At 38.0% G+C, this 27,467-nt stretch overlaps 1 pseudogene; it reads right to left on the reverse strand.

Moving 5' to 3' along the window:
- Positions 1 to 658: 658 nt before the first annotated feature.
- Positions 659 to 26,730, reverse strand: LOC150040196 (R-spondin-3-like; annotated as a pseudogene).
- Between the last annotated feature and the right edge of the window lie 737 nt (positions 26,731 to 27,467).

The following is a 27,467-nucleotide window of genomic DNA, read 5'->3' on the forward strand; positions in this document are numbered from 1 at the left end:
CTCAAGACCATCACCACCACCACCACCACCAAGAGTAATTGTATACAATAAATGGATAATGAAAAGATGGAAACTGAGTCGCCAATAACATAGTTGAAGGAATGGATACTGGCCAACCCTTTCCTCAACTCCAACTCAGCAACTGACAACACAAAGGACCTTGGTTTGGCCCAGGATATTCTACTTTGCATTTCTTTCCATAATGCTGTTTCTTCCTAGACATTGTGACTCCACGAACCAATCAGTCTCTGCATGACACTGGGAAAGCCTGAGAATACCAGGGATTTTGAACTGAACTTTTAGGATTAGAGAGGATAGAAAGCTGGATACCCATGAGTCTTGCCAGGTGATTTTACACAGGACAGTGTAATGTGTGTGAGGTGAAGACAGTGAGTCCTTACCTGCTTTTGCTTGAGGAATTCCCTGTGCCCCAAATGAAACTTGGGCTAGGATGTTCCAAGCATTCTACCAAATGAAACCAAGATATTTAGGGGGGGGTTGCATAATAGACTGACTTCCTTTCATAGAAACACACAAGTAATATTCACCACAGGAAGGCACTGACACAACAGTGACACCTAAATGAACACCAAAGGAAAAACCTGAAGTATTCATTGGCATAGTAGATGTGGGTTTGAGACAGGCAGTTTAGTTTGGTTCACACTGCATATCTCCCCATGGCAAGATGAAAATACTTTTCTTGCAATTGTGACACAGCAAAAGGTTTGCCATCAAAGCCGTTTACAGAGTACTTGTGAGTGGAAAGCACAGCATTTACACTCCTGGTATAGTTCACATTTGACGTGGCAGACACAGAACTACAGAAGCAGCTACTTACCTTTATCCCAATCTTCAGCACAAAAGAAATAGCCTTGTGGTTCCCGACCACTCATCATGACTGTCGGTGGGAATGATGTTCACTACATAAAAGAAGACATACCACATCACAACCTTGTGACATTCTTAACTGGCCCACTCGCATTTGAGTCATGAAGTAGAGGTCAGACTCACCCCGGTTGTCTTCAACAGATGGTTTGTCCATACAAGTTGCCATATGGTAACTGTGTTGATCACGGGGAATATGGTGGCGAGCATTAAAGGGACAAGTCGCTAGTTTGGCAGCTATATCAGGATGATTCTGTGGAACCAGGTTGCAAATACAAAATATGACTCCCAGCATCCGTTTTGGGTTGTGGCCATGTTTGCCCCTCCTGTGACTCAAATGTCCACTGATTGTGTACCAGAGCAAAATGGACATTGCACCAAGAGGGAAAAGGTTCCTTAGAAAATGCTCACCAGTCTTTGAGAGACTAGGCAAGAGTGAAGAAGAATAGCACCGCTTGTTAGCAAGCTTGGCCTTGCTGAAGAAGTGCTGGTCCACCAGAAAACACCTTGCCTGTGCTCTGCGATGTGGAGCTCCATTTCCACACAAGGTGCGTTGTAATTCTGTAGGACTCCAGTGCACATGTGGGCTTAACGTGGTCCTGAAATCACAAAACAGTCTTTCTTTGCTCCTTCCACCTGGACATTGACACCATTATTTCCTTCCCAGTGGCTACATGGGATCCTTAAAAGTAGGATTTCATGTGGTGACACCTCTCCATTTTCAGGTGACATTTACCTTTTTGCATTTTACAAGGTGGTATGGGAATCTGTAAGACCTGATCATGTGAGTTTGATCATAGGGGCACTGCAATAACCTTTCAGGATCCACAGATTCACCTGAAAAAGAAAAGGGTTCCAATACCTGGCTTTGGGAAAAGACAATGCTTTCACTTTGATTACCCTTTCAAGGTCTGCATCAATCGCACAGTTCACTTCCATTCTTCCCTTTCCAAAACCACCTATGAAACTCAAATTCATTACCAAAAGATTCGATGTTCAGCTAACATCCCACAAAAGCATATTTTTCTTGATGAGTTCATGACATTATGCACTGTAGTTTTCAACAGATAGAAATAAGAAAAGAATGAATGAGAGAAAGAAAGAAGGAAAGAGAGAGAAAAAAGTAAGAAGGGAAACATCTACTGTACAAACCCAGAGTCTATCCAGGAATGAACTAAGGAATATGTACCTTCTTCCATTCTGACAGGCAGAGTATTCTCCGCAATTCTGTGAGGATAAAAAGCATCTCAGCAAAATTACGACTAATTCCGTCAAAAACAAATTTTGAAACTTTGTAATTTTAGAAATCCCCGAAACTCATATGCAAATGTCTACACGCGCTCTGAAGCTTTATTTACCCTCCTGAGTTACTTATGGTATGGTCTGGGGATTGATTTCCTTTCTGGGGAACGGTGTCCGAGCCCTCTTAGGGTCCCTTTTGTCTTCAGCAAAACGTTGTTTGGGCTATCCTGCATATTTCCTGGTTATTTGTTCATATCTTCCTATAACCTACCGTCAATTCCCCTATTGTAACCCGTAGTAATAAAATAGAGGAGGATATCCAAACGAGTCTCACCATGAGTTTTTTATTACAAGAGAAGTTCACACCATAGTGAATCCGGACCAACATTTATATGTCAAAACTCCTTCTGTCTGTCTATCTCCCTTTTTATCCTTTTTTCTATGTTATAGTAATTTGTATTTCCTAGGGATGTATTATGGTGCTCGGGGCTGTCACTGATCTGTGGGTCCAGTGTTCTCTCTTATACTGATTCTGGCCTGGGTATGGTTCTTGATTTCTTCAACTGGGGGGAACCCCCTTGCCTTTAGAGAAACAACCTCACTTTCTGTTTCTCTAGTGATGAAGGAAAATAAGAGTCTCTCTTCTTTCAATGACTGGGCTGCCTTTGAACTGCTACTCAGATCTCATATCCCTTCAATCGCTTGGATTACAGGCATGAACTCAGTACCAAATACACCGAAAAAGTCAGGAGTGGTGTTGTGTCAGCACTGGTAGGGATCGAGCCTTGAGAAACCCGAAGGAGAGTGATCATGAACTGGTTGAAAGCATCTACCTACGATAAGAAAGTATCTATGGAGTATAAGAAGGAATTATGTTCTTTTGCTCTTCCATTTATAATTTGAGCGTGGAAGAAAGAATGAGGTGAACACTGTCAAACAAATTAGACAAACAGAGAGACACCCAATCACACACACACACACAACAAACAAACACACACACACACACACACACACACACACACACACACACGACCGCATTGACGAGAGAGACCTCAATGTATGTTAATGATTGGATCCTGCTGAGAAAGAAAAAAACAAGTTTCTGACTCCATGGAGTCTGTTTGAAGTGTCAGGGGTTATAAGAGGGAAAGTGGCACATACCTGCAATCAAGCTGTGGATTATTTGTGCAAGCAGTGAATTTTTTATTTGACAATCATCACCTAAATTTATGGAAGTATCATAGGAACATGATGTATTTGAATAGCAATTTGCATTTCCACAAGGGTTTCTCAGAGGATATCCTTTTTTGAACTGATATACAGCAACGCAGACAGGTACAATCTGAAACCCAACACATCTCAATACCCAAGTGAGGTCCAGGTCAGGAATTAGGGAGGGATCTTAGGCCATTAACGACACTGAATTTCACAAGACCAGTGAACTTTTTCACTATGTCCAGTGCATACATGTGGGACCCATAAGGGGATTTGACCTACCCTGCAGAAATAGAATTATCAGCAGGCTCTAAGCTTTCGGTAGAGCATCGAAGCAACTACAGACTGCCTTCATTCATAGGTTGACAATGGGGTCAGATGTCTGAAACATAACCTGTGTCGAGACATTTCCTGGGACTCATACCTGCTGACAACTGGACTTCCTGAAAAGCCAAGATGGAACGTCTCTTCAGGCTCTTGCTCAAAATGTCTTGTATGATGTCCTCTATGTGTTCTAGTACACATACACACATTGCCCAAAGAGATTGTTTCCATCTTCATAATGAACGGGGCATCTGTGCAGATGGTGTTAGTGGTACCACTAATGAAGCTATCTTGCACTTTGAATATTCTTTTCATAGTCCTGCTTATGGTGGTACCAATGAGGTTCTTAGAAATCATACATATCCATGTTTTAATGACAGAAAAGCAGAGTATTTCAAAGATTAATGTACATTTGTACTGACAAGTACCATGTAGCAACTCAGCCCAGACACACTCAGCAAAGGTGGACTGTTCTAAAGTACATCTGTTGGCAGGCTAAAAGCACAGTGGGAAAGAAACTGACCTGCACTAAGTAGAGCCACTATGTATTCAGCAAAATTTACCATGTCCATTGTGCTGAACCAATACTTTCATGAAGGATCTGAAAGTCCATTCCTTCTCAGTTTTGATGAGGAATCCACTTTGATTACACAAAAAAAATTAATGAGAATCTTTCCACTCATATTCATAGCTGTTCTTCATAAAGGAGAGTGCTACAATTCCGCTGAGGATAAGAGTTTCATGAATTCCATGGTGACTTCCTGTTCTCTCAAACTAACACCATGGGTGAATGAGACCTCTAGGTGGCTTCTTTGAATAGGATTCTGGCCACGTGTTCAAAGATATTTGGGAATGAGGAGCTAATTTGTCCCAAATGTTCAAGTTCATTCTCTGGCAGAGGATTGGCTGTTGTTCTCTTGTCTAGGCTGCTGCCAGTATAGAATATGTAGATATTTCCCTGTAGACTACTGGTTCCACACTATTCCATGCCATGGTTGTATCATTATAGAGTTCACACATCGAGCTGCACTTGCTGATCAGACTATCGGGAGGAATCCCAAAAGTACTGCTCATAGTCAAACCCAAGGAATCTTGGTGGCAAAAAAGGGTCATTCCCCGAAGGAATCACATTTTAACCATGAAAATCAGAGACCCAACGAGATCAAATTTTCCTTGGTGAACACTAAACTTCTCAAATGCACTTGTGATGAGTATTTTCCCATCTCTGAACTTCCAAAACCTTATTGTAACTGTGAAGAGTAATCCATGGCACAAAGGAAAGCAAAGGAATACCAGTAGAAGAAGAATGTGGTGCAATTTACACATATGCTACAATGGAAACTAGACTAGTCATGTAAGGCATGATGAGAGAGTCTTGGGTTACCCTGAGTGCACTCTACCTTAAGCCCTTTGTAAAAATACCTGGACATGGTCAAACACAAAAACTTTCCTTTCCCCTTGAGAGCCCTCTACTGGTCAGATTCTCACCACTTAGCTGTAACCTTTCATGGCAGTGCAACTTTTCACTACACTCCATCAATTTTGGATGCCATTTTCTGTCAGGTGTTTCCTTGCAGTTAAGTGTCACAAGCAGTCATACACACAGTGGGGATTATCAATCTCTCATGCAAACTTCAACAGAGTTATGCATGACAAATATTAGGCAAGAAATGTTTCTCAGACTGTTGACAACTTTCCAAAGAAAAATTGAGAGGAAATGAGTTGCAACAATGTTCTCATTTAGAAGAATAGGGTTGAAAGTGTCTGTGGATACTCAAATACAAACCTGACTGCACTGGAAAGAATAGAGTGGTTGTCTTCCCTAAGAGAAACCTAGGCACTTCCTTAAGTTCACCATCAGGTTTTCCTTACCTGTATTTTCCTAGTCAAACTAAAAGAGGTAATGTAAAGGCCCCTGGGTTCTGTGATGATTCAGGGCGAGCCAGGTATTTACCAAAGAATTGGTGAGAGTTGACCACGTAAATGAAAATCCATTCATGTCCTGAGAGTCATAATACATAATACAATACATAATACATAATACAATATTTATTGTAACTCACTAAAACTGAAGTAAAACCTGGAACCAATGTGTTTTGCCTGATGAATCATTTCTGAAAGGGAATGAATGAGAATTAGTATTATCTCACATTCTTATGGAAAAGAAGCTTGAATATATCTCTCTGGACAGCCTAAAAGCAACAAGCAACTGCCGGGGATATGGCAGTGATAAATTAGCACATTGGGAACTACTGTGAGACTAGCTGGCTTTCTCAAACTTACTATCCATAGAACATGATAAACATATGGACATCTTCTGAGAATTAGACTGGGTGTCTTCTGATTATATATTCTAAAGTGAGTGATCATGTGAAAATTGACCCTAGGAAAATCCATTCTGCAATTTTTTTAACTTTATTTTGCTTTTGGCCAGTCTTGGCCCTTGATCTCAGGGCCTTGGCATGACTCGTAGGGTTTATCCAACTAGAGCTTTGCCACTTGGTCCAAAGCACGAGTTCTGTGTACCTGTAGAATCAAACCCAAGGCTTAATGCATGCTAAGCAAGCATCTTCTTCTGTGAAAATCTCCCAGTTGGCTTGATATCTTCCTATAAGCTACCTTGAATTCTCCTCATGTAACGTAATACTAAAGTAGATAAGGATATCCAAACGAGTCTCACCATGAGGGTTTTATTACAAGAGAAGTTTACACCATGGTGAATCCCGACCCACATGTCAAAACTCTGTCTGTCTGTCTGTCTCCCTTTTTATCGCTTTTCTATGTTGTAGTTATGTGAGTTTCCTACGGGTGTATTATGGTTCTCGGGGGGCTGTCACTGATCTGTGGCTCCAGAGTTCTCTCCTATACTGTTTCTGGCCTGTGTATTGTTCTTGATTTCTTCAGCTGGGTGAACCACCTTGCCTTTATAGAAACAATCCCACCTTCTGTTTCTCTACTGATTAAGGAAAGTAAGAGTGTCTCTGCTTTCCATGACAGGGCTGCCTTTGAACTGCTTTACTGAGATCTCAGCCCCTTCAGTCGCTTGGATTACAGGCATGAACTCAGTACCAAATACACCGAAAAAGTCAGGAGTGGTGTTGTGTCAGCACTGGTAGGGATCGCCCCTTGAGAAATCCAAAGGAGAGTGATAACAAACTGGGATGAAAGCCATGGCTGGCTAATAAATTAACATAAAGGAATATGAAAATATGAATCAAAGGTATTTCCAGTGCCAAGCAGCGCTAATGTGAGACTTTTCCCTCTGTGAAAACTATTCAGGGAATCTGCATTTTTCCCAAAGCATTTCATTCTTTTTGTGTTTGTTCTGGTGGATGAGGGTCTAACTGCAATTTCCAACGGGTGGATAACCTATAGACCCACAGTCACATGTTTATAGGCTCTTTTTCTTTCTTTCTTTCAGTGTGTGTCTATCCTTCCCAAGGGTTACTTTTTCCTAGGTCTGAGGGTTCTTGTCTGGATTTTCACTGTGGTTTCATTTGTCTGCTATTCTAAACCAATGGTCTGCACCCATTGGTCCAATGTCTAGAAGAGAAGGAATATAAATTCTGGTGAGCTACATACAGTGCCTTGTCTCTTTGGAATACTGTATCTTGACATCAGTAACTTCAGGAGGTTATATGATGGTGTCCCTCATGACCTTTCTTGCCAGGACTATCAAAACAAAACACAAATATTCACACGCACAGCTCTCATGCACACACAGACCACTTTCATGGAATAAAGATATTCATAGAAGTTCTGAAGGTTATATTAGTGGCAATGATGAAATCCTTTCCATGTTCCCACTTAACACATTATAACATGGGGACGTCTTCTAGCAATCTCTGTGCTAAGGATTTGGCTTATCATAGAGTGCTTGTCTAGGACACACCAAGGCATCGGTACAATGGTGCATTCCCATATACATACAAAAACTGACATGTGTTGCTGTTTCTCATGTGGAAGAATAGTATGCTAACATATCTCATGTTGCCTGCTTCATCAAATTTCCAGTATTGTTATCTCTTTCCAGTTATTTCCCATAGATGTAAGGACTTCACAGCATTACAGAAGACATCACTCACACATACTGGTGAACACTGTACATGCTATCCTCAATGTAGATCCCCAAACTGTTCACACCAAGTTGAACCCACATGTAGATATCAAAGTCTGTCTGTTTGTCTGTCTGTCTTTCTCTTTGTTGGTGTGTGTGTGTATGTGTCTCTCTCTCTCTTTATTCTTTTTTATGATGTAGTTATGTGTGTTTCCTAGGGCTGGACTCTGGTCTCAGGGCTGTCACTGATCTGTGGCTCCAGAGTTCTGTCCTATACTTTCTGACCTGTGTATTGTTGTTGATTTTTCCAACTAGGGATACCACCTAGCCTTTAGAGAAACAACCCTACTTTCTGTTTCTCTACAGATGAAGGAAAATAAGAGTCTCTCTGCTTTCAATGACTGGGCTGCCTTTGAACTGCTTTACTTAGGTCTCATCCCCTATAGTCGCTTGGATTACAGGCATGAACTAACAGTCCTAAATTGATAAGAGGTCTCATATTGTTCTGTGGCTGAGTATTTTATGGATGAATGGGATTGTGGTGGGGCCTAGGAGAAAAGCTATTTAGAAATTACAGAGCATTTGTTGAACTGGGTAAGAAAGAAGTGAACAATACCAAATACTTGTTCAGAATAATTTACAACCATGAAACAATTGCGTAGAAATATATAAGAGAATTGCCATGTAAATTCATTTTTCTAGTTCTAATTATGTTTTCTAACTCAATAATTTATCAAATCATATCAACTGCTGAATATCTTCACAATCATTCCTTCACACAAGGATATTTGTGGACTACCAATATACACATATTTTCCTTGTTTCTCGGGTTCTCCTGCTTTCAAATTTCTACATTGAAACATTTCCTGTATGCACAACAACTTGAAAAAAATGACAAGAACATACAAAAGTAAGCTTAGCTTTGTTTCTAATAGTCCAAAAATAGGTTTTGCATCAGAATGAAAATGAAAGCAAATCCAATTCAATGACTGAAAAGGTACATGAACACATGGGTACAAAACACCAGCATTGCTATACCCTTCTCTATAATCTAAATGAGAGTATAGAAAGAGTACAAAGCACATGAAGATCTATTCCATTTAATGGTACAGAAATGGAAAGACAGAGCCAGGATTTGGTCCATTTGTAGAGTGTTTGCTCAGCATACACGACGCCCAGGTTCGATTATTCCTTACTACATCTGTAGAGAAAAGCCAGAAGTGTTGCTGAGGCTCAGGTGGTAGAGCTCTAGTGTGGAGAAAGTCCAAGGACATATCTCAAGCCTTGGACTCTTGCCCAGGCCTGGAATACAGAAAGAAATGGAAAGAAAGATAAACTCACTGGTTCCTTGACAGCTAGAAATGAAAATATACTGACATCGATGAATGAATAGATAGATAGATAGATCAATAGAGTTGCTCATAAGAATGAAAGTGAATTTAACACTAAATCACCTTGGCACTTAATGCAGTTTACAAGGAAGAAACCACAGCAAAATGGCAGTGTAAGGAACACTTCTCCTCACTTGGTTTGCTCAGAATAAACATTATGAATTCCATAGGAGGGAAAATGCTATGGAAGTGAAGTCTGAGATCCTATAAACTCGAAGATATCCATGGACACATACCTCTGGAAAGGAGGCAAATCATGGAGCTAATGTTCCTTTTGGACTGGCTTGAATGACCTCAATAGGATTCTTTCCCCATCTTTACATTTCCTTAGAAATGGCACAATGCCTTCCTTTGGACTGACAGTACAGAACACTATTGTGTATTTATTCCTCATTTTCTGCATCCAAACAGACCTTGCACTTAAACTGGGTCCATAGCTTAGCTATGATAAATAAGTCTACAATGATCATGGTTGTGCCAGTATATTGAGTGTGACTTTTTGGGCAAAAACTGGGGTATATGTCCAGCGGTTGTTTTCCTGGGTTTAGTCTTGGGAGGAAACTCTGTTCTGCTTTCCATGTGCGTTCCTTCCCGCCAACATTGCAATACAGTGAATTTTTCTGGTGATATCCCCACCAGCATCTGTTCATATTGGATTTGTTGACAATGGCCGTTCAAATTGCAGGGTGCTGGAAATTCATAGTTGTTTCCATGTGCATTTCTTTGATGGCCAATGAAATGGAGAATTCCTTCAGGTGTCTGTTGGCTGTAGGTTGTTCCACTTCAGAGTGTTTCCTCTAAGTTCCCAGTGTAGCTGTACATGGGATGGTTGTGTCTTGGGGATTTGTTTCTGAAAGATTAAATTGTTGAGCTGTGATATTTATGAGATACGAGGCCCTCTCTTTCTGGTACATCTACAGAAAATGTGCTCATCCTCTGTGGGTTTTCTGTTTCTCTAGTGAATGAGAATATATTCTGGGTAAAATTTAATGTGCACATAATAGGCTCATGAAGGTGATCAGCCTCTTTCATGTGGTACAGTAAATAAAATGCTCCTACAATTAGGGTAGAGATACAAAGGCAAACTTTTCAATTTCCACTGTTTAGAACCTTTTACATGTGAAGAAATCTTGTGTTTCTATGATATCCATCCATCCATTATAAGAATTATTATGTACTTTTCATGTTACATGTGTAATTTGAGAATACAAGAGAAGAATAAGATGAACACAGTCAAAGAACACATAATGGAAATATAGAGATCCCCAATCACACACTCACACGTCAATATATTTTAAAGATTGGATCCTACTGAGAGAAAATCAAGTTTCTGAGACCATGGGGTTTGTTTGGAGTTTGAGGGCTTATATGTGGGAAATCGTCACAAAGAGAAAATCAAGCTATGGATTATTTTTTCAAGGAGTGAATTTTTTATTTGACACCCCTCACATAACTTTATGGAAGTGTCATAGGAACATGATGTATTTGAATGGAAATTTGACTTTCAATAAGGGTTTCCCAGAAGTGGCTCTTTATTCGATATTTATATTGTAATTAATAGAAGGGTAATATTATTTTTGCCAGATAGAAGCTGCATTAATTCCAATCCATTGATACCCTTTCTCATGTCTTGGTCCCCATTTTCTTCCCCCCTACCCCCCCATCATCTTGTTCCCCCCTCTATCCTATTTCAAATAAGCAAATACAAATATGTCTGATATAGCAGATAACAAAGTGAGATACTGTAACAACACGAGATAACCAATGGAAAGCAAAAGAGATGAGAGATAACTTGAACTAATATGTAGGAATCTGATATTTAAAATCCAATACGCTACATATCGTAAATCCTTGTCCTCATAAGGAATTAGGGAGTGGTCTTAGGCCATTAACCAAAACGAATTTCCTAATGCCTATGAATTTTTCATTATGCACAATGAATACTTCCCTGACTTGTAAGTGGATTTAATCTACCATGAAGAAATAGAATTAATAGTATGTTCTAACTAAGCCTTCAGTAGAGCAACTAGGCAACAACAGAGAGCCTTCATTGATATGTTGACAATGGGGTTAGATATCTGAAACATAAACTGTGTCGAGACATTGAATGGAACTCATATCTGTTGAAAATTGGACTTCCTCAAAAGTCAAGATTGAACTTCTCTCAGACTCTTTCTCTAAATGTCTTGTAATGTATCCTGATTGTATTCTGGTACAGATACACAAATTATCCAAAGTTATTGTTTCCATCTTCATAATGAATGTGGCATCTTTACAGATGAAGTTGTGATACCACTAATGAACATATGGTTGCACATTGTATATTCTTTTCATTGTTTTGCTTATGGTGGAACCAATAAGTGTCTTAGAAATTACACATGATCATGTTTCTAATGACACCCAAAATAGAGAAATTCAAAGATCAATATACATTTGTACTGACAATTATTGTGTTTCATGTCAGGCCAGACACACAAAGCAAGTGCAGATTGTTCTAAAGCACATCTGTTGTCAGGCTAAAAGCACAAAGGGAAAGAAAGTGACCTTCACTAAGTAGAGCCTCTATGTATTTGGCAAAATTTACCATCTCCATTGTGCTGAACAAACACTTTCATGAAGCCTCTGAGAGTCTATTCCTTCTTGATTGTGGGGAGGATTCAACTTTAATTACACAAAAAATTAATGGGAATCTTTCCACTCATATTCATAGCAGTTCCACATAAAAGAGGGTCCCACATTCTGCTGAGGATAACCATTTCATTAATAACATGGTGACTTCCAATTCCCTCCCAAACTAACATCTTAGGGAACAACATGGGTGAATGAAATATATACAAGTCTTATTTGAATATAATTCTGCCAAACTTGGCAAAAAAAAATTGTGAGTGAGGAAGTCAATTGTCCCAAATGTCCCACTTCATTCTATGGCTATTGTTCTGTGGCATAGGTTGGTACTAATACAGAACATGTAGATATTTCCTTTATAGAATACTGGTTGCATGCCATTCCAAGAGAGGGTTGCTTCATGATACAGTTCAACATTTGATCCGCTCTTGCTGATCAGACATTCAGAGGAATCCCACAACACTGCTCATAGTCAATCTGAAGAAATCTTGTAGGCAAAAAATGGTCATATACAGAAGGAATCACATTTGCCGGGAGTTTGGGCTAGTGGTTAAAGTGCTTGCCTAGCATGCATGAAGACCCGGGTTTGATTCCTCGGTACCATATACGTAGAAAAAAGCTGGAAGTGGTGCTGAGGCTCAAGTGGTAGAGCTCTAGCATTGAGAAAAGTCCAAGCACAGTGCTCAGGCCCTGAGCTCAAGCCCAGGACTGGCAAAAAAGAGAAGGAATCACATTTTAACAATGATAATCAGACAATGAACAAAGAACAATTTTTGGTAAACATTAAGAACTTTGCAAATTCAGTTGTGATGAGTATTTTTATATCTCTGAACTTCCTAAACTTTATTCAATGTCTGTTGACTATAATGACTAAACCGTTTCACCAAAGGAATGCAAAAGGGATAGGTGTAGAGGATGTGGTGCAATTTACACATATGTTACAATGGAAAATAGAGTGAGCATGTAAGGCATGCCACTGGATACTTAAAGAAACACGTGACTGAACTGAAAAGAACACAGTGGTTGTCTTCCCTCGGAGAAACCTAGGCAGTCCTTTAAGTTCACCATAAGGTCGTCCTTACTGGTATTTTCCCAGTCAAACGAATAGGGGTAATCTAAAGGTTCTGTGATAAGGATTCAGGGCAAACAAGGTATTTTTCCAATGAATGAGGTAAGAGTTGACAAAGTAAATGAAAATCTATTCAACTCCTAAGAGTCATAAAATATTTAACATTTTAACTCATAAAAACTGAATTAAAACCTGGAACCCATGTGTTTTGCCTGATGAATCATTTCTGAAAGGGAATGAATGAGAATTATCATTAGCACACACCCCTGGGGAAAGGAAGCTTGTATATATCTCCCTGGACAGCCGAAGAGCAACAAGCAACTGCCGGGAATGTGACAGTGATAAATTATCATATTGGCAATTACTGTGAAAATAGCTTGTGTTACTAAACTTAATATCCATAGAAACATGATAAACATATGGATAGCTTCTAAGGAATTAGACTTGGTCACTTCTGGGTATATATTGAAAATTGCATGAACATGTGAAAATTGACACTACTCATAATCCTTTCTGTTATTTTTTAATTTTTAATTTTCATTTTCATTTTTTTCCAATTCTGGGTCCTTGAACTCAGGGCTTTGGCACTTCTCTTTGTCTTTATCCAGGCTAGAGCTCTACCAGTTGACCCACAGCACAAGTTCTGTGGTCCTGTGATATAAAAAAACAAGCCTTAGTGCATACTAAGCAACACACGACACCTATTAGAATCTCCCAACTGAGAATCCTTTCTTTTAATAGGTGGTGCTAAATTCTTCTTGGAGCCTTTGGCTCTGCCTTACTTTACCTAACATGATTTGTTTCAATACCCTTCCAATTGTTTTCAGATGTGGGTGACGTCATCAGTTTTGATGGTATCGGGGAGTACCACTGTGTATCAATACTATATTGCCTAAATATCTACTTAGGGTTTTTTTCAGTTGGTTCCATACATTAGGAACATTAAATAATGCTGCTTTGAACATCATTGTGCTAGTAGCGTCGGCATGGCCTCCTTTCTGGACATTTTGGGAAATGCCCATTAGTTGGATTGCAGAGTCAAATGGAACCTCCATATTTACATTTTCATCATGTGTAACAAGTAGTACACACTTTGGATTTGCCACAGTGGATCATAGAAACTCAACAGATATTCACATGAGACCATATGGAGGAGACTAAGCATATTCAACAATCGGACATGGAAACAAGAAGTCTTTCTGAGAATTTTTGTTCTTAATGAACTATGCAAATTAATTTGTTTTTTCTTCTTTCCCCTTTTAGTTTCTCTCAACAGGTTACTGTATTTGACATTGTTACCTGACACATTTTATACAAATTTATTCATTTATTTAACATAGGGAAGGAAAGATAAATACAAGAAGTACTGAGTCGATGCATGAGAGGAGAATTACTTGTGGTGGCATACTCTAGATATAATGAAACCACTAGCTGACAAATGGGTTAGCCTTCTATACCTTACCAAAAAAGGAAACAGGTTTTCCAAAAAGTACAAGAAATTATTCAAAGTGTACTCAAATGAATTTGGTCATTCTCAAGTTCATAATGGACCATTTTCTAATGAATCTGTATTACTTAATTAGTAGTGATGTACAATTCATCACCCAGAAAGTGAAAAAAATAATCTGATACTTCAGAATCAATATAGAAAATGCAATCAGCAGGACTGCAGAAAGGAGGGGGAGAATTCTTCTCTAATTCTAATGAATAAAAATATACATAAAAAGATGGATGATCAAACAAGATGTTTCCTACACATGCTTATAAAGCAAAATGTAAAAGGCATATGAAATTGAAAGGGACAGAATACAATGCCTTCTGGTAGAAACCAGGAATTTGTTACAATTCTGAGGCACAACATATCAAAATCAAAATAACACAAAAGAAGATCATGAAAATAACCTAAGAAAATAAATTGCAACACCTAGAGGAGCAAGTAAAAGTTAAGTCTAATACAAATAGATGGACAGAATAACAAAAATAACATTAGTAATATCAGATATTAAAGTAAGATCCAGTATATACAAAATTAATAAATCAAAAAATTGGATCTTTGAAAGAGTCAACAAAATAGTCTCCTGGCTTGCCAAAGAAAGGAGTGGAGACTCAAATAAACAAGATTAATGACCCCATGGGAACAATCTCAATTGATATCGAAGAAAATCAGCCCATTATGAATAAGTACTACCAGAGCCTATATTCAAAGAAATATGAAAATCTTGTAGAAATGGATGATTTCTTAAATAAATAAAGGTTGCCCACCTTAACAATGAAGAGGTAAACAAATTGAACAGTACAATTTTATGCAATCAAAACGAGGAAGCAATCAAGGAAATGCAAACAATAAGAGCCCAGGTCCAGATGGTTTCACTGCGGAATTCTACAAGACATTTAAAGATGAAGTAACACATACACTCTTGAAAATCTTGTAAGAAATAGAAGCAGCAGGAGTAATACCAAACTCCTTTTATGAAGCTAATATTACTCTCCTGCCAAATCAAGCAACGACCCAACAAAAAAAGAATACTACAAGGGCTGGGAGTTTGGCCTAGTGGTAAGAGTGCTTGCCTAGCATGCACGAAGACCAGGGTTCAATTCCTCAGCACTCCACATACATAGAAAAAGCCAGAAGTGGTGCTGTGGCTCAAGTGGTAGACTGCTAGCCTTAAGAAAGCCCAAGGACAGCGCTCAGGCCCTGAGCTCAAGCCACAGGACTGGCAAAAAAAAGAATACTACAGACCTACCTCTCTAATGAACACAGATGAAAACTCCTCAATAAAATACTAGACAAGAGTATCAGAAACAAATTTAAAAATTTTACACTATGACCAAGTAGGCTTCATTCCACAGATGCAAGGCTGGTTTAACATTAGCAATCAATCAATGTAATAGATTACATCAACAGAGCTAAGGATAAGAATCATATGACAACTTCTCTGGATACGGAGAAGGCATTTGACAAAATACAACATCCACTCCTTTTGAAAGCACTACAAAAAGTAGGAATAAGAGATACATTTCATAAAATAACTAAAGCCATATATGACAAACCTACAGCCAGTATTATACTAAGTGGTGAAAGACTGGAACCATTTACCTTAAAATAAGGAAATAAACAATTCTCTTCAATGTAGTTTTGGAACCCTAAGCCAAAGAAATAAGGCAAGAAAAGGACATTAAAGGGATCCATTTAGGGAAAGAAAAAATTAAACTACCTCTATTCACAGATGACATGATCTTTTACTTGAGTGACCCATTAAGCTCCACTCCCAAACTCCTTGAATAAAAAAACCACTTTAGCAAAGTGGCAGGATACAAAATTAACCTTCAGAGGTCAGTAGCCTTCTTGTACACCAACAATACACAAACAGAACCCAAATCAAGAAAATAATTCAATTTGCCATAGCCCCCAAAGGAATAAAATACTTAGGAATTAACTTAACCAAAGATGTAAAGGAATTTTTTAATGAAAACTATAAAAGCCTAATAATACAAATTAAAGAGGATATGAGGAAATGGAAAGACATCCCATGCTCGTGGTTATGGAAAACCAACATAGTGAAAATGGCTATACTACCAAAATTGATACACAAATTCAATGCAATCCCGGTCAAAATCCCCCCAAAACATTCTTTACTGAAATGGAAGATACAATGCAAAGGATCATATGGAACAAGAAAAGACCTAGAATAGCTAAAAGAATTATATCCAAAAAGAGCAATGCAAGTGGTATTACAATACTGACTTCACACACTACTACAGATCCGTAATAACCAAACAGACCAAAGACAGACCAAAAACACACCAGAAGATCAATGGAAATGAATAGAAAATCCAGACAAAGAACCACATACCTATAGTCACCTTGTAATCAGAAAGGAGCCAAATATATGAATTGGAACAAACAAGGTCTATTCAATTATTGGTGCTGGCAAAACTGGGCAGCCCTATGCAGAAGAGTTAAAATTTACCCTAGCTTTTCGCCATGAACAAGCATTAAGTCAAAGTGGATGAAAGACTTCAATGTCAGACCAGAAACCATGAAATTGCTACATGATAGAATAGGAGAGACACTGGAACTTATAGGCACAGGCAAAATATTCCTGAACAGAATCTCAGGGTCACAACAGATTGGAGAGAGTCTTGATAAAAAGGACTATCTAAAAATAAATGTTTCTGCACAGATAACAACATAGCCACTAAAGTAGAGAGACAGCACCCAACTGGGAAATCTGACAAATGCTTAATATCCATTTTCTACAGGGAAGTCAAGAAACAAATCCACCTCCCCAAACCGAACAAACCACATACTAAATGCGCAAAGGAACTAAAGCGAGACTTATCAAAAGAAGAGAATAAAATGGCAGAAAAGCATATGAGAAAATGTTCATCATTCATGGTCATAAAAATGCAAATAAGAGCAACTGTAAGAGACCACCTTACCCCAACAAGAATGGCCAAGATTTTGAACTCAGACAATGACAGATGCTGGCAGGTTTATGAAAAAAAGGAACACCACTACACTGCTTGTGGGATTGTAAACTAGTTTAACCACTCTGGAAAGCAGTGGGGAGGTTTGAACTTGAAATTTACCTTCCCATAATCCCACCATACCATTTCTGGGCATCTACCCTGAACATCATAACCCAAGATATGACAAGGATACCTGCTCAGCTATGTTTATCTCTGAACTGTTCACAATAGCCAGGCAAGAGAAACAATTCAGATGCCCTACTGAAGATGAATGGATACAGAAAATGTGATACCTGTGTATCTATGTATCTATGTATCTAACTATCTATATACATACAATGGAATTCTACATAGCCAACAGACAAGATAAAATAATGGCATTTGCAGGGTAGTGGATGAATCTGGAGTGAATCATATTCAGTGAGACAAGTTTAGACCAAAGAACAAAAAGTTCATGGTATCCTTAATATGTGCTTCTTAGATCCTAACAGTGCAAGAGTGAGGACTCAATATTTGCATACCCTATTATATGGACATAGTACGGGAAATATAAACACAACAACATAGACAAAAACATTTATGATACTATAGACATAATGTTTTATTACATTGATTAATACATATCTGTGATATACAACCCTTAACCTAATTTTGATTATGTTCTAAAAATTAAGAGTCTGTGATTTTATATAGACATTCTCTTCTTGAATACTTCTTTGTTAAACATGTTAATTGAAATATGATGTAAAAATCAATGTTAATAAATCTTTAATAAATAAATGTCCTTCCAAATTTAAGAGCATTTTCTATGTTAATGCTTATTATAATAAAGGATCTTTAGGTTTGGAATATTCATTGAATGAAGACCATCATCATAGGTATTCATTGTACAATATAGTAAGTATATAGTGTATTTGAAAGTACATTTTTGGTTAAGCACAAAAAATGTATTACTAAATAATTGAATTCTTAATGTTTCACAATGAGTAATATCACCATACATTATGAATGAGCACAACTTTTATTTGAACATAAAAATGAAGTATTCATGTTCTCCTTTGAAAGCCAATTTCATACAATGAGAAAGCAGAAGCAATCTGAAACATGCAAACTAAGAAAGCCCAGGCCCAGATGGTTTCTTTGCATTATCTATAAAACTTATAAAGATGAGTTAATACTTATACTGTTGAAAGTCTTTTTATGAGGCCAATGCTCATCCCCAAGCCAGGGAATGAACCATCTTTCTGATGAACACAGATACCAATTTTCTCAGTAAATACTAACCAAATCAATAAATACTAGACAGAGTCAAATGAAGAATACTACCCAGTATCAAAGACTAGCCAGAGTCAAATGAAGAAGATGAGATACTATGATCAAGTAGGCTTCATCCCACAGATACAAGGCTGATTTAACATTCACAAACAATTAATGTAATAATCATATTATTAGAGCTAGGGTTAAGAATCATAAGATAATTTCTCTGGATTTTGAGAATGTATTTGAGAAACTGAACATCCATTCATATTGAGATCACTAGAGAAAACAGGAATAGGATGTACCTTCTTTATAATATTTAATGCCAATAGATCAGTGGAAGATGGCGGCAGTTCAGTGTGTTTTTCTGAGCTCTCACCAAGATACCAGTTCTATCATCGTAGGGGTAAATTCATACCCAACTATCTATGGTAAGTAAGCTTTAGCACCACAATCAGAGAGGAAAAAGGCAGAAAACTGTCACAAGAAGACATCGTGGAACAGTGCCAGCTGCTCAGAGTAACTGTGGAGACAAAACTTCCCTCCCGAACTGAGCACACGGTACTTTTTAGCAACCACACACTAGCCTGCTACAGACAGAGCATAATAGATCCTGTGCAAACTCAGAGCCATCAGCCGGCCGTGGCGTGGACCTGCCAGATTCTGGGAACCAGAAAACCTAGCAATTTCTGAGTACTTCTGTAGATAAGTTTCCATTTCTGCTCCCGGAATGGCATTGGGAAGTAATCCCTCTCCCATCAGCCTAGAGAAGCACCATCTTGACTGCTGGCAAAGACACAGCCAAACCACCTGGACCTGAGAACTGGTGCTGGCAGCGCCATCATTCAAAAGAGCAAAGGATTTCGCAGAGGCAGCACAGCCAGACATCTGCCCTGCCCTCGGTGCTAGTGGAAGTTCCTCCCCCTGCACGTGGCCACAGTCCTGGTAATCAAAGCCACTTCTGACCCTACTGGTTATTTTTTCTGCCAATCAAGAAAACTGATCCAAAAGACCACAAAGCCAAATTGCAAGAGAAAAAGATTTTTAAAGGATTTGAATCCCAAATTAGTGGAGATACAAGTTTCGTATCCTGTCCCCCACCCCCCCAAAAAACTGAAGAATACCTTTTTCTTTTCCCTTTTTTCTACCCTTTTCCATTTGCACTTTTAAAATGTTCTTCATTTTTGTTTTTGTTATTTTACCTCCATTGTTTTAAAAATGTTAGGATTTTCCCCTTTTCTCCCTCCAGCTTTCCTTCTGTCATGTGGTTGTTCCTACAAACATAGTGACAGCACTGGGTACAAACTCAATACAAATGATATTTATATTAATACAGTCACCTGCTTTTAGATCTGTTGGTTCTTAATCCTAGTATTTCTTGTCTAAGACCTCACAATTGTATGGAATCTCACCCCATCTTTTTCCTTGTTTTTCTTTTTTTGTTGCTCATTTTTACTTTTTAAAATATTTATCATTGAACTCTCCTATATATATCTTCCGCTTTTCTCTATATATTCTTATTACTCTTTGTATTTTCATAAGATTTATCCTATCTTTTCTAAATTTTGTAATCAACTATTTTACCTTTCTGTCACCTTAGGTCAGGTATCCATATGTTATCCCTTTTCTTTATTACTATATTAATCTTACACTACTACATTACTCTTTTCTTACCTCCCCTCTTATCTTTCAAACTATTCTTCTACCTCTGGTTCACTGTTCATCCTTCAACTTTTATAACAAATGTTTCTACTCTTGATGGTTGTTGAGCAATATTGTATATCAATATTAAGGTAGGTCCAGAGGACTTCAATACAAGGGAGTTTGGATTGAGGGTTTTATATTTTTGGTCAGAAAATGGTGATTGGTGGTTGTATTAGATTTATCTGTAAGTGCACAAAGAGAGAGAGTGATAACAATATAAAATTGTGAACATATGTTGTCTGGCCAGCTAAAAAATCTCTAGCTTAGTTATACCTTGAAAATTGTAATCTTGGCAGTATCAATCTTGCTCCCATTTTCAAATGGACAGAACAAGAAACTCAAGAAAAATAGCAAATCAAGGAATAGCATCTTCCACCCAATATAAGCAGGCAATGGATCAGTCAATAGCAAAACATGATTAAGGAAAAGTTTGAAAAATACTGAAAGAGGTACTTGAGGAAGCCATATCTAAATGAGATGAAACCATAAACAAGGTGATATGTGAACAAGAGGAAGCCACAAGGAGGCCATAATAAATGATCTATAAAGAAAAATGGATGGTCTCATAAAATCCACAAAAAAAGCTAACCGAATTCCATCAAATGTCCAATGAGAGTAAAGCTGCTGAGCTAACCAGTCAAATGGAAATAAAGGAGTTAAAGAAGTCCATACATGATGTAAAACAAGAGATGCAGGGCAACAAAAAGGACCAATTAGAAGCAAGGCGGTTGAAGAATAAAGTAGAAAGTTTTGATAGTACTTTAGACAATGAAGAAGAGAGAATTTCTGTGGTTGAAGACAATCTAGTTGTTATAGAGAAAGTAAAGAAAATGATTCCAAACAAATATATAAAATATAAGAGAACACTTCAGGAAGTCCAAGATAAAATTAGGAAGACTAATTTAAGGCTAATTGGTATTTAGGAGTGCCTGGAGAAAGAGGTCAATGGTATTGGAAATATACTTTGGGGAATCATCTCAGAGAACTTCCCAAATATCCAAAAGGGCAGGCCCATCCATATACAAGAAGCTTTTAGAACTCCAAACAGACTGACCAGAAAAGCATATTCCACTCCCATAATATAATCCATACAGGATCACAGAGACCAAAGTAAGGATACTAAAAGCAGCCAGGGAGAATACAACAATTCACTACGAATAAAATTCAATAAGAATAACCCCAGATTTCTCAGCAGAGACCATGCAAGCAAGAAGAGATTGGAGGGATATATTTCATGCCCTGAAGTCAAATAACTACCAACCAAGATTACTGTACCCAGCTATGCTCACAATCATAACTGAGGAAACAATAAAAATATTCCATTCCAAGGAAAAGTTGAAGCATTTTGTACCAACCAAACCAGAATTACAAAAATTTCTCAAAGATGTTCTACACATTGAAAACCAACACAAAAGTGATACTGACAAAGAAATGGCATCTAAAAATTATACCAGCTAAATACCGCAAAAAATGTCAAGCCACAGGCCCTAATGAACGTTTATAAAAATGGAAGAACTAGTAAATATTTTTCAATCCTAACACAATATCAATGGACATAACTCTCAAATTAAATGGCATGGACTCTCTAGTTGGATCAAAAACAAGATCCATCATTTAGCTGTCTTCAAGAGACACATCTTGCCCCCCAAAAAATATTTTTTGAAAGTGAGAGGTTGGAATAAAGTTTATCAAGCTAATGACTCTAATAAAAAGGCTGGAGTTGCCAGCCTCATGTCAGATAAAATAGACTTCAAACTAAAATTAGTAAGAAAAGACAAAGAAGGTTATTACATACTAATGAAGGGATTTCTCATCTAGGAGGACATAACCATCCTAAATATCTACACACCTAATCCCAGAGCACCGAACTTCATCAAGCAAACTTTTCTTTCACTAAAACCACACATAGATCAAAACACAGTGATTGTTAGTGAGTTTAACACACTACTTTCATCTATGCATAGGCAAAAACTCAAAAGTGAAAACTCAGAATTGAACAACTGTCTGCACATTATTTCTCCTAGCAACATCACAACATACATTTATTTCATCAGCACATAGAACATTTCTAAAATAGACCACGCTGTAGGGCATAAAACACACGTGTGCAAGTTTAGAAACACAAAATATTCCACGCATTCTTTCAGACTATAAGGGCATCAAATTGGAACTGAACACCAATCTCCACCAACGAAAACCCTGTAACAACATATTGAATTGCAAATGGGTCATTGAGGAGATCAGACAAGGAAATTCAACAGTTTATTAAATTTAACAAAAAGGAGCACACAGAATACCAGCTTTTGTGGGACACAGCAAAGGCACCAATTAGGGGAAAATTTATAGCTCTGAGTGCTTACATTAACAAATTGGAAAAATTGCAAACCAACAATTTAATGTCGCACCTTAAGCTCTTGGAAAAAAAACAACAAACCAATGCAAATCCCAGTAGAAGGAAGCAAATTATTAAAATCAAAGCAGAATTAAATGAATGGAGCCAAAAAAACTGTAGGAAGAATCAACAAAACAAGGAGTTGGTTCTTTGAAATAATTAACTAAATTGACAGACCCTTAGCAAATCTTACCCAAAAAAAGATGGGACTTCACCCCCAAAAAAATTACACATGAGAATGGTAATATCAGACAGAAATTACCAAGATCCAGAGCATCATGTGGAAATACTTTTCAAAACTTTATGCCCAAAAATCTGAGACTCTAGAAGAAATGGATGAATTTCTACCCAATATTAACATACACACACTGAACCAAGAAGAACTAATCCAACTAATCAGACCTATTTCAAGCACTGAAAAAAAATGGAAATAAGAGACCTAAAAAAATCCCAGGGCCAGATGGATTCACAGCTGAATTTTATAAGGTCTTCAAAGCAGAGCTCACACCAATACTCCTCAAGCTCTTCAATGAAATTGAAAGCAAAGGCTCTTTGCCAAACTTACTCTGTGAAACCACTACAACCCTCATCACAAAACCAGAGATTCATCAAAGAAAGAGGACTATAGACCAAAATATTTGATGAACATTGATGCAAAACTTGTCAACAAAATACTAAGCAACCACCTTCGGTAACTCATCATAAAATTATGCATGATGATCAAATGGTATTCATCACAGTGATGCAAAGGTGGTTCAACATATGCAAATTAATAATCCAACACATCAACAGGAGCAAGGACAAAAATCACATGATTGTCTCTATACATGCAAGAAAGGCATTTGACAAGATCCAACACCCCTTTATGCTAAAAGTTCTGGAGGAACTAGGAATCCATGGAACATTTCTGAGTATAATAAAGGTTGTGTATGACAAACCCACAGCTAGCATTATACATAATGGCAAAAAGCTAAAGCTATTCCCTCTAAAATCAGGAACGATTAACGTAGTATTAGAATTCCTAACCAGAGCAATAAGAAAGAAGCAAGCATAAAGTGGATCTAAATAGGGAAAGAGGAAGTGAAATACTTTCCCGCTTTGCAGATGACATGATTCTGTATATAAAGAATCCTATAGACTGCAATCCCAAGCTGCTTGAGCTGAATCAATCTTTGGCAAGGTAGCAGGATATAAAACTAACCTTAAAAATCAACTGCCTTACTGTATGCCAACAATGAGAGAAATAAAGCAATAAACAGGAAAGCATCTCCTTTTCCAATAGCCTCTTAGAAAATAAAGTCCCTAGGAATTAATTTAATTATGAATGTAAAGGATCTTTTTGATGCAAATTTTAAAACCCTTAAAATTGAAATTAGAGCAGAACTGAGGAAATGGAAAAACCTCTTCTGGTCCTGCCTTGCAAGAAATAACATTGTGAAAAAGGCAATCTTGCCAAGCTATTTACAAATTCAACCCATCAATATTCCATGTCCTTCCTTAGTGAAATAGAAGAGGTAATCCAAAATTTCAAGTGGAATAATGAAAGACCCAGTATAACGAAAATAAATTCTTAGCAGAAAGAGCAGTGCAAGAGGAATTTCAATACCAAATTTTAACTGTTATTACAGAACTATAGTAACCAAAACAGCTTTGTAGTGGCAAAAGAACAAGCCTGAAGACCAATGGAATAGAACTGAGGACCCCAATATTAACCCACAGATGCATGGCCACCTAATCTTAGATAAGGGAGCCAAAAAATTAGAACGGAAGAAAGACAGCCTCTTCAACAAATGGTGCTGGCAGAACTGGTTAAGCACATGCAGACATCTAAAGTTGGATCCTTCTTTGTCAACCTGCAGCAGGATTAACATTAAATGAATCAAAGACCTCAAGGGAAGAGCTGATACTCTGAAACTTTACAAGAAAGAATAGAAGATATATTAGGTCTACTTAACACAGGTCAAAATTTTCTTAATGAGGACCAAGAAAAACAACATATCAGAGAAAGTCTGGGTAAGTGGGACTGCATTAATCTGCAGAGCTTCTGTGTGGCAAAGGACATAGCTAGCAAATTAAATAGAAAGACTACAGAGTGGTAGAAGATCTTCACTAACCCTACAATGGACAAAGGAGTCATATCTAAAATATATCAACAGCTAAAAAAATTGAATCACTGCCCCTATATAACATTTCTTTGGAATGAATTATACTTGATTCTCCCTCAAATGTAAATTCTAGTTTTGCTCGATATATAAATCTGAGGTGGCAGTTGTTGGTCTTTAGGCAACAAATACCAGAAAGATTTTATTACATTTAGATGTTGTGTGTAGAGGTCTGCAGTATATGCGGGCTTGTGTTTGAATGAGCTAGTTTGCCTCCCTACTGCTGGGAGCCTATGGCAAACCAGCACTACAGGGCCCACCCCACTGAGACAGAAAAAGATGCACAGCCAAAAATGGCCCTGTGTTTTTAGTAGAAATCAGGGGTACACCCTGCTCTAGTAGAAAAAAATAGAAAGAGCAGTGATAGCAAGCCTGAAACAGCAGGGAGCTGTATGAATGTGTATTTGGTTATTTGAAGTTGGACAAGCAAGAAAGTACAGGATGAGGGGTCAGGTTGGGGGGAGAGAAATACCAAGACATCAGAAAATGTATCAATGTATATGAATTAATGCACCTTCTATCTGGTGAATATAATGTAACCCTTCTATTAAGTTAAATGAAAAATATATGAAAACAATTTAAAAAGAAAAGAAAAGAGATGGATCCAATAGGTTTTACAATCTAGTATCAAAAGGTAGTATAAGTTTGGAGATAGAATGTCATTATTTGCTGTGTCATATTCATAAAATATGGACTTATTAATTAACACAAGTATGATCAAAACTAAAAGTAAATGTTTAGCTCCAAAACTTTAAACTAATTGTATGATGCTGATTTGTAGGCATTGTGGAAGGTGTAAGTGGATGGTGATGTTTTGTTGTCATAGTTTTATACCAGATAATATTAGACCTTATGTTTATGAGATCTCCCACACATTTTCTTGGCACTAGAAATGTGGATGGATCATAGCTAAGATAACAACTGAAAGCTTATAGCGCAGTTTTGTGCAGCATCATTCAAATGTCATATTTCTATCACTATGGTATTGAGTACAGAAAGGAAATTCCATTTAAAAAGTTATCACATCTATAAAACTGTAATTTAGGGATAATATAATGATAATGCCAAATGTTCCCTAGGAAACAAAGTGAAATATAGATCTGATTATAAGTATAAAGCAAGCACATATTGGTAGTATCATACCTCACTCTCCATTTTTACACTTCTTTCTTTGCATTGTAAACTTTGTGTCTCTCTTGAAGGATGACACAGGTTACTCTTTGCTGAAGGATGCTATATTATTTCTCAAACCCAGGTTTCAGTCCCTCTATTTTTTGCCAGTCCTGAACTTGAGCTCATGGCCTAAGCACTGTCTTGGATTTCCTCAAGGCTAGAGCGCTAGCATTTGAGCTTCTACTTCTGCCTTTTTTTTCTATGTATGTGGTATTGAGGAATTGAACCTAGGTGTTTGTGCATGCCAGGCAAGCACTCTACCGCTAGGCCAAACTCCCGGCCTTCAGTCTCTCTTTTGATGGCACGAGTTTTCCCTTTTTATGTGCACTGGCTCAAAGGACTCCATTCACTGGTCTCACAGTGCACCATCTTGACACACTCCATGGTGTGGTTGTTAGCTTCCAGTCTTTCTGGGAAATTGTCAAGGCACTTTCTAAGGTGGAAGTAAAATCTACTTTTACACACTGTGCAAAAATTTTTTGTTTAAACTACTATCAGTCAGCTTTGTATTTTTTATACTTATTTATTTATATCTGGATATTGAATTCCACAATATCAACTTGGACATGAAGAAAGACACTCTCCTATCTACTTGATGCCAATTCTTTCCAGAAGAAAATATATTCTGGGCTTACACGACAAATATTTATTTAATCTGAACATGCTGCACAGCCACCTTGGCAGGCTTGGCTGACACTGGGATGCATTCTTCACTGGTGCCTTCCTCATGAGGCATTTTGGCTGCCAATGTAGTCCATAAAGTTCAAAAAGATTAAAAAAAGAAATCAGTCATCAGTGCACAATAACCCAGTTCATTTTCCCTTCTTTTGTCTTTCCACCCGCCGACTCGGTGAATGCAATGGACCTTGTAGGGGTTCAGCATGTGGCCCGCATCAAGGCAGCTCCATTCATTTTCGCGAGGCGCCCACCATTGGCCAGTGACTTGGGGTGGTGCACAGGGGAACCAAAAATGACAACATTCAAGTGGGCTGAACCTGGACTGGTCGCGGGAGTGGCTGTCATACCGGCAATCATGGCTTGGACGAGAGGCAGCAGGAAGCACCTTCGGAAGGTTGGGAGGTTCCAGTTGAATGGCCATGATGGCCTTGACAGAGGTTTCCCTCCCATACCACCATTTCCTTGGAGCTCAGAGGCTGCAGCGGCTGAGGCCTTGGCAGACACCCAGGAATGCCAGAGAGCAGGTGAGGCCGGCACCTCGGCCATGGCCAAGGGATCATAGAGAGACCCTGATCTGCTTCTTAGATTGCAATTCTTGACATTTCTTCTTTTCTCATTGAGTACAATCATTTTACCACCTATTTTCTTACTAATTACTATGCAATTTATTTTTTGATTTTCCTTGAAGAGCAGCACATTCAATAATAATGACTGGGATGGAATCATCTAAACAAGAAATAGTGAGTAGTGTTTCAGATTAGATATTTGCTTCTGAATTGTAATGGAGTTCTTTGTACAACGAATGGCACACAGATGAAAT

This window comes from Megascapheus bottae, chromosome Y (genome assembly GCF_031878675.1).
Source record: "Megascapheus bottae isolate mThoBot1 chromosome Y, mThoBot2.hap1, whole genome shotgun sequence".
Taxonomy (NCBI): Eukaryota; Metazoa; Chordata; class Mammalia; order Rodentia; family Geomyidae; genus Megascapheus; species Megascapheus bottae.